The sequence below is a fragment of the Leptopilina heterotoma genome, unplaced genomic scaffold (genome assembly GCF_015476425.1).
Source record: "Leptopilina heterotoma isolate Lh14 unplaced genomic scaffold, ASM1547642v1 Lhet_472, whole genome shotgun sequence".
Taxonomy (NCBI): domain Eukaryota; kingdom Metazoa; phylum Arthropoda; class Insecta; order Hymenoptera; family Figitidae; genus Leptopilina; species Leptopilina heterotoma.
This window is the reverse complement of record NW_025111099.1, coordinates 978,726-992,924: the sequence shown is the minus strand read 5'-3', so window position 1 is coordinate 992,924 and position 14,199 is coordinate 978,726. Positions and strand designations below refer to the sequence as shown.

The window sequence follows — 14,199 nt, the reverse complement described above, 5'->3', positions numbered from 1 at the left end:
AACTGACATGTTTTGACATTTTTTTTAAATAATAAAAATATTAATTTATGAATGTTTAATGGTTATTATTATTAAACAATTTATTTATTTGCTGTAGTGTATTAGTGTCAATTAATGCTTTATTGAATCACTCAACAAGTCACTGAAAATAGAGCCTCTGTGTTCAGTTAGGTTCCGTAGCATAGTGGTTAGGGCGTTAGTTTCGTAGTCCGTAGTTCGTAGGTCGTAGGTTCAAGTCTCGCGTGCGTTAGATTTTATTTATTTCGTAGGTTTGCGTTTATTCCGATTTTTCTGTATTGTATAGGTATAAGTATGCAATTTAATGATTATATACACCGTTAAATAATTTAATTAACAAATATTTAGTTTAAAAAATTTTTTTTATATATAAATGGATATGTATTAATCCTCACATATATACTAACATTATTTATGAATTCGCTATTAGTCACGATTAAATTAAAAAAAATTAAAAATCATTAAATAATAATGCCATTTATTAATAATTAAAGTTATTATAAAAATTAGTTAAAAATGATCTCAAATATGCTATGAGCAGTTTTTCCAGGGTTTTGGGAGAGGAAAGAATTCTGTAAGTAAGGGTCAAGCAGTATTTAATAAGGTTCTAGGAACACCTGCTTTCCTCCTTTTACCATCTAAATTTGTCGCTAACCAGGGGTTTGCAGGAGGTAATCAGAGTTAACTTGCAATGCAAATAAACTCTGCTTTCATCCTATTACATCCTTACAAACCCTCAGTTTTAAGGAGGTAAGCAGGTCTAAAAGTTCGACTCGGGATATTAATTGAAGCAACTAAAAATTTCGTTAATGTAATGAAATGAACAACTAAAGTTGTTCCAGGTGAAGATTTTATTCCGTGTTCTAATATTCAATATTAGGTTATCTTTCTTCTAAAAGATCTTTAGAATATTGGGGTTTTTAATGCATTGCATTGTGTCAATAATTTCAACTTTAATATGAAAATATGGAAAATATGATAAGTTTGTTACATGTTACATTTTAGTTTTTAGTTGTGAAATAATACGAAAATTATAAACTTTATTTTATATATATATATATTAAAAAATTAGACGATACGATTTGACAATTAACAAAAGAATAAACGATATATCGTTTGGAGAACAAAGAAGATAACAAACAAAATCGCTCGAAATAAAGGAATTTCTCGGATCTGAGTGAATCACTAAATTGTAATTTTTTTAAATGATTTCGAAATTTCTGGAAATAAAAAAATTCTTTTCTCATAGTTCGACAAACTTTGCTCATATTTCGAAAAATTTTTATGTTAAATTATCTTGAATCTGCTGGAAAATGAAGAAAAACTTTCCCCATGTTTCTCCAGACTTTGCCTACACGGAAAAACCTTTGAGAAGTCTGCCTTCCCACTGTCACAAAATTTCGCTTCTCACTGCATGGAAAGTCTGATCGCCCGCCACTGGGTGCGTAGCATTACCGTTTTCGATAGACAAACTTCCCAAAAAGTTTAGAAAATTACAACTGGGTACGTTGGTCACCCAGTTTGGGAGTGCAGATGAACAAGTTTAGTGGTGGCGCTGACGCATAAGTTTCGGGTGAGCAGACTGCTTAAAGGTTTTTCCGTGTATACTCTTCAAAAACTAGAAAATTCGATGATTTATTTGCCTGATGTTCACAAAAAAGGCAAGGTTCAAAATAATTCCCGTACAATTTTCATTTTAACAAGCAGTTTACTTCAAACTATCCTGTTTACACTCATTTTGACTTTCAGTAACAAAACGTCAAAATGGATAAAATCAGCTTCGTTTTGAATTAGTGATTGAATAAAAATTTTGCACAAGCGTCAACTATAATTTACTTTTTAATAAAGAAACTATTTAAAATTAGGTTTTTAATGAAGAATCGTATTGCAAGTAAAGAGACTTCAATTTGTTAAGTTCAAAAAAATAAAGTGTTGTCTTATGGGTTACTTTCTCCATGGTTTCTTTGGTTTTCTCCATAGTTCAATAAATTCTTCCCATTATGGTTATTGCTTGATTTCGCGCATACTTCCCCTTCAACGTACGCTATGTCTATTCTGAATCAACAATAATAAAATATTGCACAATTATTCAAATATTAATTTTTCTTCAAAATACCAAACTGATAAAAAATTTATACATATTAATATTTATATTTACAATTTTATTAATAAAAAATTTATTTCAATAAATTCTACACGGAGAGAAATTTATAGTAGTGGGTAACATAATTGTGGTTAGGGTGACCATCTTTAATGCTACAAATACGGACAGCTATCTAGATAGTCACCGTTACCATCAATATCATCAGGAGTAACATCTTGGTAGTACGGGGTAGCATAACTATATTTTTTTTAGCATCTGTGATGGTTGGCAGTAGCATAATGATAGTATCGTGTAACATCATCTTTTTAACATCAAAATCTGACTATCCATTTCTCTCAGTGTAAGTAATAAATACGACTTTTCTAACTCTGCGTTCTTTGGCGTAACAATCTTATTTTTTTATTTTTTAACTTATAATCTTACTAATATAATACAGAAGATGGAGATATTTTTGTTGATCAGAATGATTTTTTTTTAAATTTAAGATTTTATGAAGAAATGATCGTTCGTGTTGATATTTGCTGACTTAAAGATTAAATATTAATTATTGTTTCCTTATAGAGGAAGGATTGTATTGGCAAAATTTTCGATTCTGATTTTTTGACATGCGTACTTCGATATAATTTGTGTTCAGAAGTTAAAAAAAAGTATTTTTTAAAAATGTCCGGATGTACGTGTGTGTGTACTAACATAACATTTGCCTCATTATCTCAGAACCAAAAACCGCTGCCAAGTTATACATTTTTATAATTTTGGTGTTCATTTCATGAACACTTTGCTTCCTCATAGAAATAATAATAATTGAAATATAAGAATTACTTTTTATAAAAGGGTTAAAAATCATTAATTCTTGGTCCAAAAAATGTGTTTTTATATATTCTATAAGATGGTAATAATAGTTTAATAATTACACATAAGTTAATAAACAAGAATGTTGAAAAAATGATATTTTCCACAATTCTTGATTTTTCAAATACCAATAATTTCATAATTTCTGCCCGAATCAGGTTAAAAAATAGGTCAATCGAAGCGTTTTTTAATGTTCTTCAAGTTGGTAATAATTTTTTGAAGTTACTTTTACATAATTTAAAAAAATTTTTATAAAAGTCTTATTTTTCAAAATTTTAGATTTTTAAAAGTTTAATATCTCCGGTTAATATAGACGAAAAATGTTCGATTAGGGCTCAAAAGATGCGTCTGAAAAAACTCTACAAAACTAAATACAAAACAAAACAAAACTAAACTTCTACATTTTTCAACAAAATTTTCAAAAAAGTTTTATTTTCTAAAATTTTTGATTTTTTAAAGTTTAATATTTCCGGTTAATATGAACGAAAAATATTCAATTAGGGCTCAAAAAATGCGTGTGAAAAAACTCTACAAAACTAAAGAAAAACATTTATAAGTGTCCTAACATTTTTTTAAGTTATGTTCAAAAAACGTTTTTTTACAAAATTAAAAATGCAAAAAAAAATAGTTGAACTTCATGAATCGGGCTGAAAATACTCTCATTTTATGTCCCCCGTGGAGACCTACAATTTAAAAAAATTGAGGCCTTTAGCTCTTTCTTGTTCTGAGATATTGAGGCAAATGTAATGTTAGTACACACACACACACACACACACATCGGGACAAATTTTTATAATCCGTTTTTTGGACTTCGGAGTTCAAAATACGTCGAAATTTTTTTTTATTTATTTAGAACATTTATACGGGGAGTTCCTGTGCATATATAAAGTACTAAAGTATTAGGCATAATAAAAAAAAATTTATAAATATGTCAAAAAATGACAATCCAAAATTTTGCTAATACAAAGCTTCCTTTATGAGGAAGCAAAAGAAGTAATATAGGGTTCAATTTTTTTTAAATTGTAGGTCTTCCCGGGGGACATAAAATGAGATTATTTTTATCTCTTTTCATAAAGTTTAACTATATTTTTGGGCATTTTTAATTTTGAAAATAACGTTTTTTGGACCTTTTTTTAAAAAATGTTAGGACACCTATAAATATTGTTCCTTATAAGGAACAATATTTATATTTATATAAATATTATATCTATTTATTATATCTATTTATATTTACTTAACTATAGTTAAGTAGATATTACATTTTGAAAAATCTAAAATTTTTATCCCTATATTTGGTAAAAAATTAGGAAATTATTGATGTTTTAAAAAACTAAAAATTATAGAAAAAATAATTTTTTAACTTTTTTGTTTAAAAACTTTTGTGTAACAATTAAACTTTTATAACAATTTTATAGAGTACATAAAAATAGATTTATTGGAAAAAGGTTTCATCATTTTTTAACCCATTTACCAAAAATAATTTTTATATTTCAATTATTATTATTATTAACTCTATTAGGAAGCAAAGTGTTGATGAAATGAACAGAAAGATAATAATTAAAAAAATAATCCAAAGGGCTTCGTTGAATTCTTTTATAGGTGAATATTCTGATAAGCAAAACTAATTTGAAGAAAATTCTGTTAAAATGAAATTTTATCAGAAATGATATTTATTAAAAAGTTATACTATTTAGTAGGGGAGGGTAGGCTACATTGAACCGGGTATTTTATAAAGTCTAAGAACTAATAAAATTTTACTAATTTCGATCAGGTTTTTGTATCAAAATTAAGCTGAAGTACTCCTTTAGTTAATACACACGTTACAAACACAAATTATTATGATTAAATAATTAAATTTAATTTTTTTCTAACAAATCACACTTTTCTTATTTTGAAGGATGTGTGTCTACATTGAACCACCTCTAATAACTAATAAAACACTACAATTTACTTCAAAAATAATATTTCCACTTACACATTGTAAAAAATCTTATTTTCCACTCAAAAAAAATAGAAAATTGTTATTTAATTGTTATTACTTGTTAATATAGGAGATTAATGTATTTTAATGTCAGGTTAGGTAGGTAAAGTGACAGTTTGAGTTTATCTCGTTCACAATTGTGATGAAAGCATGTCTTCCAGTATTTTTCTTACTAATTAGTAGAGCAGACAATTTTACAACTCTTAAAATTGAAAATTCTTTGCTTTTTCGGGTGGTTCAATGATGCCGCACTCACTGTATTCACATGACATTCACAACAAAAATTGTTTATAATAAATTTGTGTAAGATTTAAAGTTCTTTATCACATCGGAATATTGAAGTTGACACCCTAAGCGAAATAAATCGCAAGTTTACTAATTTTTAAAACTTCCTATTTCAATAAAAAAACGTCATTATAATTCCACCAAATTTTTTGTTTTGTACGTGAAAAACAGTTTTTTTAGTTTTTCTTTATAAATAATAAACCTACGTGCCCGAAATTTTTGGACATAGTTTGTTTCAGTAAAACTAACTTATATATTAAATAAGAAAAAATTTCACTCAGTCATTTCTCAGAAAATTGAAGTGGTTCACTGTTGACGCTGGTTCAATGTAGCCTACTCTCCCCTATACTTTTTTTAATTGCAACTAAATTAAATTTTATGCATGGAAATTATATCGCTTTTGTTCTATATGGACGGCAAATTGAAAAGTTGAGAGTATATGCAGGAAAACATCTAGAGTGCGAATCGATGCAGTGTGGATGAGTTTGGTGAGGGGATTCAGGAAGTAGAAATGAGCCAGAGGTGAGACGAAAAGCTTTATTGTCAAGTCACGCCACTGCCGTGGCCTATCTCTATCTATGTAGCACGAGCCACCCTTTTTTATTCTGGTTCCACAATATACTCTGGAGTTTCCTGTGACGTACTATTGCCATTCCATAAATCTTTTTACTTAATTTTCTCCAAATATATGGCCTTAAAATTCTTGCATTATCCTTCATGTTTTTGAAAAAAAAAAAAATTCGATTAAAAATTTTAACTAAAACAAGTTAAAAGGCTTCAAATGTTGTGGTTCATATGCCTACTTATATTCTGAACAAAGCAGATAGAATATATCGGCAGGGTTGCCAGATTTTTAGCACGACAAACCGCGGATTGAAGGCGCTGACGTAGCCCAAAAACCGCAGGACTTTTTAAATCTATCCCTATAATATAAAATCATTTCGCCGCCGCCGCTGATTCAGTCATTTCTAAGGGCCCCTTAGAAAGGGCACATAGTCAAGGTTGGCCCACTGTTAAGGTAGGCCCATCATCAGAAATAAGTTACATTTGACCCATATTCAGGTCAATTTTAAGGGCAGTTTTAACCTACAGGTCAAAAATTGATAAACTAATCCCTCTGCCGTCAAAATTAGGTCAGTTTTTCTGTAGATTCAACCTACAGGTAAAAACTGACAAACTAACCACTATGCCCTCGAAATTTAAGTCAATTTTAAGGGTAGTTTTGACTTAAAAGTCAAAAATTGACACACTTATCGCTCTGCCCTCAAAATGTAGGTCAATTATAAGGGCAGTTTTAATAAACAGGTCAAAAATTGACAAACAATTCCCTCTACCCTCAAAATTTAGGTCAATTTTAAGAGCAGTTTTAATCTACAGGTAAAAAATTGACAAACTCTGCTCTCAAAATTTAGGTCAATTTTAAAGGTAGATTTAACCTACAGGTAAAAAATTGACAAACTAATCCCTCTGCCCTCAAAATTTATGTCAATTTAAAGGGCAGTTTTAACCTACAGGTAAAAAATTGACAAGCAATTCTTTCTGCCCTCAAAATGTAGGTCAATTTTAAGGTCAGTTTTGACCTAAATGTCAAAAATTCACATACAATTCTCTCTGACCTCAAAATGTATGTCAATTTTAAGGGCAGTTTTAATCTACAGGTCAAAAATTGACAAACAATTCCCTCTGCTCAAAAAATTTAGGTTAATTTTAAAGGCAGTTTTAATCTACAGGTCAATAATTCACAAACAATTCCCTCTGCTCAAAAAATTTAGGTTAATTTTAAAGGTTGATTCAACGTACAGGTCAAAAAATGACAAACTAATCCCTCTGCCCTTAAAATTTATGTCAATTTGAAGGGCAGTTTTAACCTACAGGTAAATTGACAAGTAATTCCCTCTGCCCTCAAAATGTAGGTCAATTTTAAGGGCAGTTTTGACCTAAACGTCAAAAATTTACAAACAATTCTCTCTGACCTCAAAATGTAGGTCAATTTTAAGGGCAGTTTTAATCTACAGGTCAAAAATTGACAAATAATTCTGTCTGCTCGAAAAATTTAGTTCAATTTTAATGGCAGATTCAACCTGCAGGTCAAAAAATGACAAACTAATCGCTCTGTCCTTAATATTCATGTCAATTTTAAGGTTAGTTTTAACCTACAGGTAAAAAATTGACAAACAATTCCCTGTGCAATCAAAATGTAGGTCAATTTTAAAAGATTTTGACCTAACTGGAGAAAATTGATGAACAATTCCCGCTGTCCTTAAAATTTAGGTCAATTTTAAGAGCAGTTTTTATCTACACCGTAAAAATTGTCGAGAAAACTCCTTCTGACCTGACCTTCCCTCAAAATTTAGGTCAAATTTGACATATTTTTAACCTACTTATCAAAAAAGCAAATTAATTAGGATACTTCAAGAGGTCGTTACCTTATATTAAAATTTGACAAAATTCTTTACCTATAGGTTAAAAGAAGCTTGACTTAAAATTTAATAGTAGGTTTAAATCAATAAAAGATGTTATAAACTGACATCTATTTTTAAAAATTTTATTAAAGTTTATTTTCCTTTAGAGGGAAACATAACCGCAAACTTAGTTTAAAAGTTATAGGTGAGGGAGTAAAAAAACGCCAAAATTAGGTCAAAATAATAGGTGGGAAAGCAAACATAACTTTAAAAATAAATAGAGTCAAAATATAAGTCAAAATATAATCTAATTTTTCACATATAGGTTAAAAAAAGGTCAATAACATTTGTTTCATTACTTCAAAATCCATGTGTACTTTGTCATACACTTATTTGAAATTTATAAAAAGTAAAATAAATATAAAAAATACAGATAGGGGGTTGTATGTTATGATGCATTCATATGCACGGAAATTTTTTTTTCATTTTTTTCTATGGATGTGTCAACTAAAGAAATGGATGTGATAACTTAAAAATGGATATCCCGTATTTTTCAATATATATGGTTGTCCCAACTATGCAGTTTTTTCCGTGTAAGAAAACATTATTTTAAAGTTATAAAAATTTTAATTAAAATAAATATAAAAATAGAGATAGGGGGTTGGCGCGCAGGGGGGCGAAGCCCCCCTAGTATAATTATATAATATTATTATTATTAATATTATTAATTATATAATATTAAATATATATATATATATAAACTTATACAAAAATATATAATATTATACAGTTTTTATAATAAAATTTTATATATTTATAAATATATTTAAAAAAATCATATATGCTTAATTAATACTAAAACTTTTTATTTTGTTATTAAAATAATTATATTTTTGTCATTATACATTAAATAACTTTAATATATTATTTTAAATAATTTTCAATTTAATAACTTTAATATTTAAGTTTTTTAAATGAATAAGGTTCAGGACATTTAAAAAAACGTAGCAACAGATCTACACTGGTCAAAGTGATTTTTAAATAGATCGCAATTAAATTTCTGTATTCTTCTTCCGGTAAATCAGTCTCTGTGTTCTCCGTCTCATTTTATCGTGGTCTCGTTTTCATTCTGAACCTCATAGGTTAGGCACTATAAATTATTTATAGGCACTATAAATTTTATAGTGTTATATAATTATAATAATTATAGTTATATAGTATTCGTTGTGTCCACTAAAAGGCGCCAATTTAAAGTTCTCATTATATTAATGTTTTTGTATTCGATTTTCATGTGTTTAAAAAAATGTCCTAACAGTAAAAAAAGCGCAATTTCATAAAAGAAATATAGCCCAAATCGCGCTTTGTAGCCCAATCTGGCAACCCTACCGATATAATATCGGTAGGCTCTATCAGATAGAATCTAAAACAAGTCTAGTGTTGAGTTCCTTATTGAATAGAAGCTTTTAGTGAAGTTTAGTTTAGTGCAGTTATGATTACGGATTTGTGTTCAGCGTCAAAAAACCTATAAGAATCGTCCAATGGGGTCCAAAAAATAAAACAAATTGAAATGCTGTTGCGCAGTGTAATTAACTATTTATCATTATTATTCATTTATGAATCTCTGGAAAACATTAACTTTTATGGATTATGGAACCAGTGCCTCGTCGACCCCTTTGTGGTCAACTTCATTGCTTCCGCGTTTTCGGTCAACATGTGATCCCTTTTATTTAATTTTGTCTTGTTTAATATAATTTATTTTAAATTTCTTCAATTTTCATTTAATTGATAAAGTTAAATTAATTAAAATTAAATAAAAATTGCAACTCCAATGATATTTAAATAATGAGTGCAGTTTCATCTCTTAAGTAAACATTTTAATCTATTTTAATAAACCTCTTCTTACTAGGAGACACGTTCGAAGCCATGTATTTTTAAAAAAGGATTAACTAAAATGAAACTAAATTCCACATTCTAATCATTATCTATATAGATTTATCAATTTTACAGTACTTCATCAGAATATGAAAACTCAGTTTTGCTGCGTATCAAATTGAACCATTATTAAATGACATTAGAACGTGATGCCATCTGTCAGATTCATTTTTGCTGCTTATCAATCTCAGAATTATTTCTAATCTGTTCGGCAATTTATACAGTATTTTTGCTAATTCTAATTAGACTTTTCCAGAACTATACTCCACTGCAAAATGTACCAACTTCACCACTTGAATTATTCAGATCCAAATTTCAAAAAAATTAATGTAGAATTTTAGAATCCCTCATTTTTAATTCACTATAAAAATGATTGGATATACAAGAAAATGTTTCTAATACATTTATTTGTGATTATCATCAATTATAACAATGTAACATTATGTCAAACATCAGTCATTTCTTTTAAATAAGTATTTAAATTAATTATTATTTTTCTACAGGAATTATAAGATTGTCAAAAATTTCTAATTTAAAACCTTCTTAAATTCAATTACTTTTTCAATTTTCAAGCAAAATTATTCTATAAATAATTTTTATAAATAATAATTTTATAATTAAAATAAAAAATTTTCAAAATTCAATAATTGGCAGAAATTTAAACATTTAAAGATTAATATATTTATTTTTTCCAGTATACCTTTAATAAAATTTTCTGACTTTTTTCTAATTCCTTGACCTGTAGTGGTAACCTTGTTTTTTTAAATATCGGGTCTAATAATTTTCGACTTCTACACAAATCCTCCAAAGTGGAACAAATTCAGTAATTCTTCTAGACTTTTATTTTTTTTTTGTGTAAAATATATTAAATTGAAATAATAAGTTCAATTTTTTTGTTACTCTTGAATTATATTTTATTAGTAAAAATTCCATGTTAATATTTGCTTTCTTATAGAAAAATTAAGAGTAGAGATGATTCTATCACTCAGTCGTATTTTAATAATTAGTGAAAATTAACGATCACTCCGAGTCAAGGAAAATAAAAATAAAAGAAATTCAATTCTTTTTACGTTTCGACAGCACAGCTGTCCTCTTCAGAATGAAAAAAAGAAAATTAGAAAAATTAAAATTATAAATTAAGATAGGCACATCTTTGTCGTAAAACGTAAAAAGAATTGAATTTCTTTTATTGTTATTTTCCTTGACTCGGAGTGATCGTTAATTTTCACTAAATTATTATAGAAAAAATGTTTAAAAAGTATTTGCAAACTTTATGGGGATTAAAGCATTATGTGTAGTAATTTCAGGAACACTATGTCACAAGCTCTAATATGGGCCTAAGCACATAAAAATCTTAAACTATACATGAGATAGAAAAGAACGGATAATGTTTCTATCCTTTTCTCAGTTATATAAATAATATTATGATTTACGTTATACGATTTTAATAAATTTGAAACTATTGAAAATTAATATTTTGATAATAATTATGAAATAGAATCTGTTGTCTGTTCGCAAGGAAACGACGTCGAGTACTATTTTTTAATTATATCAAAATATTTTAATAGATTATAATATATACATATATCACTGTAAGCGATATTATAGCGACATAACAATGTATATCATATCCAAAGCGCCATTTAATTTGATCCTACTTCTTCGTGTTCATTGTTAGTAACTCATATTAATCTCTCAAGTTCTCATAATACATATTAGCGAATGATATATTTTCTAAACAAACATACAATGTTACACACAAGATATATCAATTACGGTCCAATTTTATAAAATTTTAATCTTGTCCATAAGTTAACATTTTTATTCTCGTTTATAGACCAAATAAGAAGGAGATAAAGGAGAATTCAAATTGGTATTAAATAAAAACAATGAACTTTAATCCATGCAAATTGGGATATAGTGGCATAATCGTCATTTCTAATAATTTTAAAATTATTTTTTCACTTCTAACAAGCTAGTACTGTAAAAGTAGTAGTCAAATAAAAAACTGCAACATTAATAGTTAGTTTTTTCAACTTATTTATATTTACGTAATAATTATTTAATAATTAATTAAATTAAAACTTAATTAATTAAAAATTTTAACCCTTTGAGCAACAAATATTTTCTAAAAAAATCTCGATTTTGTTTTTTTAAACCAGCTTTTCAGAACAATCAATATTAAGGTTTTTTAATAAATTCCTTTTTTTGATTTTAAGAAGATACTTTTTTTTATAAAATATACGTTTTAGTGGTCTGGCAAAAAATTTAGGTTTTTCATTTGAAGATTAATATTGTGAATCCGATGTCAGTTTTTAAAAATTCAAAATGGCGGATCTAATATGGTGGATATTTTCATAAAATCATTGGATTCATTTGAAATTCGTTATTCGGGGGTTTGCAGGGTCGCTGATTACGAATCCGATGTCAGTTTTAAAAGTATGGCGCTTAATTTTCCCAAAAAATGTCATTAAATTTAAAAATAATTGCCTCAAAATTTTGACTCGGTAGTTTTTGTGATCGTTGATTATAGAAAACTTTTTAAATGATAATGAATACAAAATTTAACAAATTTCATACACATATGATCAATTTTCAAAATATTTTTCCTTATATTGAAACCATGTTTTAAAATTTTATGAATCTGAGATTAAAATCAGAACAGAAAACTCAAAAACTTTTGACTATAACAGAATTCAGACTACGGGAGCAAAATCCTCTGGCTGTTGATTCAGTTGATTCAGGAACAATTCAAAAACTGTAAGCACATCTTCCGGTGGTACGAATGCTAAAGCGAACATGCTTAGTGATGCTTCTCGAATATTTTCTCGTTGGACAACATTGCTAATATTTTCTTAAACTGTATATTTATTATGCCAAATTCGAAATCAGACATTACTGTTTGTGGCTGTCAAATTTGAATTTAAAAATCTACCAGAAGTTAAATTATATTCTTCATCTTCATACGAATCGTACAGTAAAAAGTTTTGACCTACTTTTTCACATTAAACTTATCAGGAATCTCTTCAAGCTCTTGCATACTTTGACGGTGAGATGCCATTTTTTTCAAACGTTCCCGTTGATCTTGCTTAACATCATTAACTCGATCGGTAAGGTTTAGCTAAAATCTTTTTAAATTTGCCCTCTGTCTGAGGGCTTCTCCTCCAGAAACAAGATTCAATATGTGTCTGGTATTTGTAGATGCTCTCGCCCCGCACTGACCCCTATTTCTTTAGCATCACCATTAAATTTTTCGTTCTACGTCACTTAATATTTTGTGTATATAAATCCATTTACAAGTAGATATCGAGCTTCAGCCCTCAATATGACTTAAACTTCTTAATTTGAACTCGCGGTAACGGGACGCATTTAGATCGCCCGCATTTAAATTGTTATAATTTTTTCAGCATCGAATTTTAAATTACATCGATATTTAGTATAAATGCAATAATTTTAATTTCAATTTGAGTAAATTATTATTGAATATAAGTAGAATTGAAATTAATCCTGAAGTGAGTTATTTTTAATTGAACCGAATTGCAAAATGTGAGAATTTTCTCGTGAAATAATAGTAAAAATATATAACATGAAGTTGAAAAAATTTGGAATAGTTGAAACTTTAAAAAATGAGTAATTTTGCTTAAAAGTTTGATTTAAATGAATTATTGTTAAAAATAATAGTCTCGTGAAAGATTTTCTATACTTGTTTTAACTTTTATAAAGCAACATCTTTGTTTAATTGAAATTTTTAAAACTGTGATATTATATGTAATGGAATTTATATTTCACGAAAATAATGTTTTTTCGGCCATATTGAATTATATCAAATTATATTTCGACAACATAAGGTTTCTAGCAAAGGTACAGGTAGGTACTCTAGTTTTGGCCAATTTAAAATAAGAAGATTGGAAACGTTAGGAAACAGTGCTATGATTGGTTCTAATGACCCTATTTAAATTAAACACATTCGCGGATCTCAGTAATAAATTTTACAATTATTGCTATAGCCCAAGAAGAAGAATGTAACATTTGCATTACAGCTTTATAATTTTAAAGACAACTTTTTCTGGGAACAAGCTTTCTTTTTCATGAAATCATATTAGATTCAATTCATATTTTAATAAGAGACTTTAGATGGATAAGTTGAATAATTCTGAATAACAAAAATTAAATATTTTTTTGGAATTATAACATTAATGTATAGAACAAATTTTGGATCTGTTACAAATAATATTTTCTGGATTAGTCATACAAGGGAAGTACGCCATTTTGCATATAATCAGGAGACTATGATGTTCTTTATCAATTATATACATAATTTATAACATTTCAATGAAACTTAAGGTTCAAGAAATTTAAATATATAATTGATTCATGATATTTCAATGGTCAAGACTTGAAAAAATTGACACATGACAAGACAAATAAAGTTTAGATAGATGTTCATAAAATGAATTGTGGCAATTCATTTCGTCTAGCAGCTTTAAGGTAGTGACGTCACATTTACTCTCACCGCGTGCAAAAGACGGAGAAAGGGAACATTCGGCGACGCCAGCATCTTTCACTTTTGATGACGGCGTAAGTTCGCGGTGGTTGATGACGCGGCACGTGGGTTATACCCCTAGTCA

General features: G+C 27.8%; 1 protein-coding gene across 6 annotated transcripts in view; it reads left to right on the top strand.

Annotated features, from left to right (window-relative positions):
• LOC122507571 overlaps positions 1-14,199 on the top strand; it is a 190,699-nt gene that overhangs the window by 146,539 nt on the left and 29,961 nt on the right. The gene's annotated exons all lie outside the window — the stretch shown is intronic.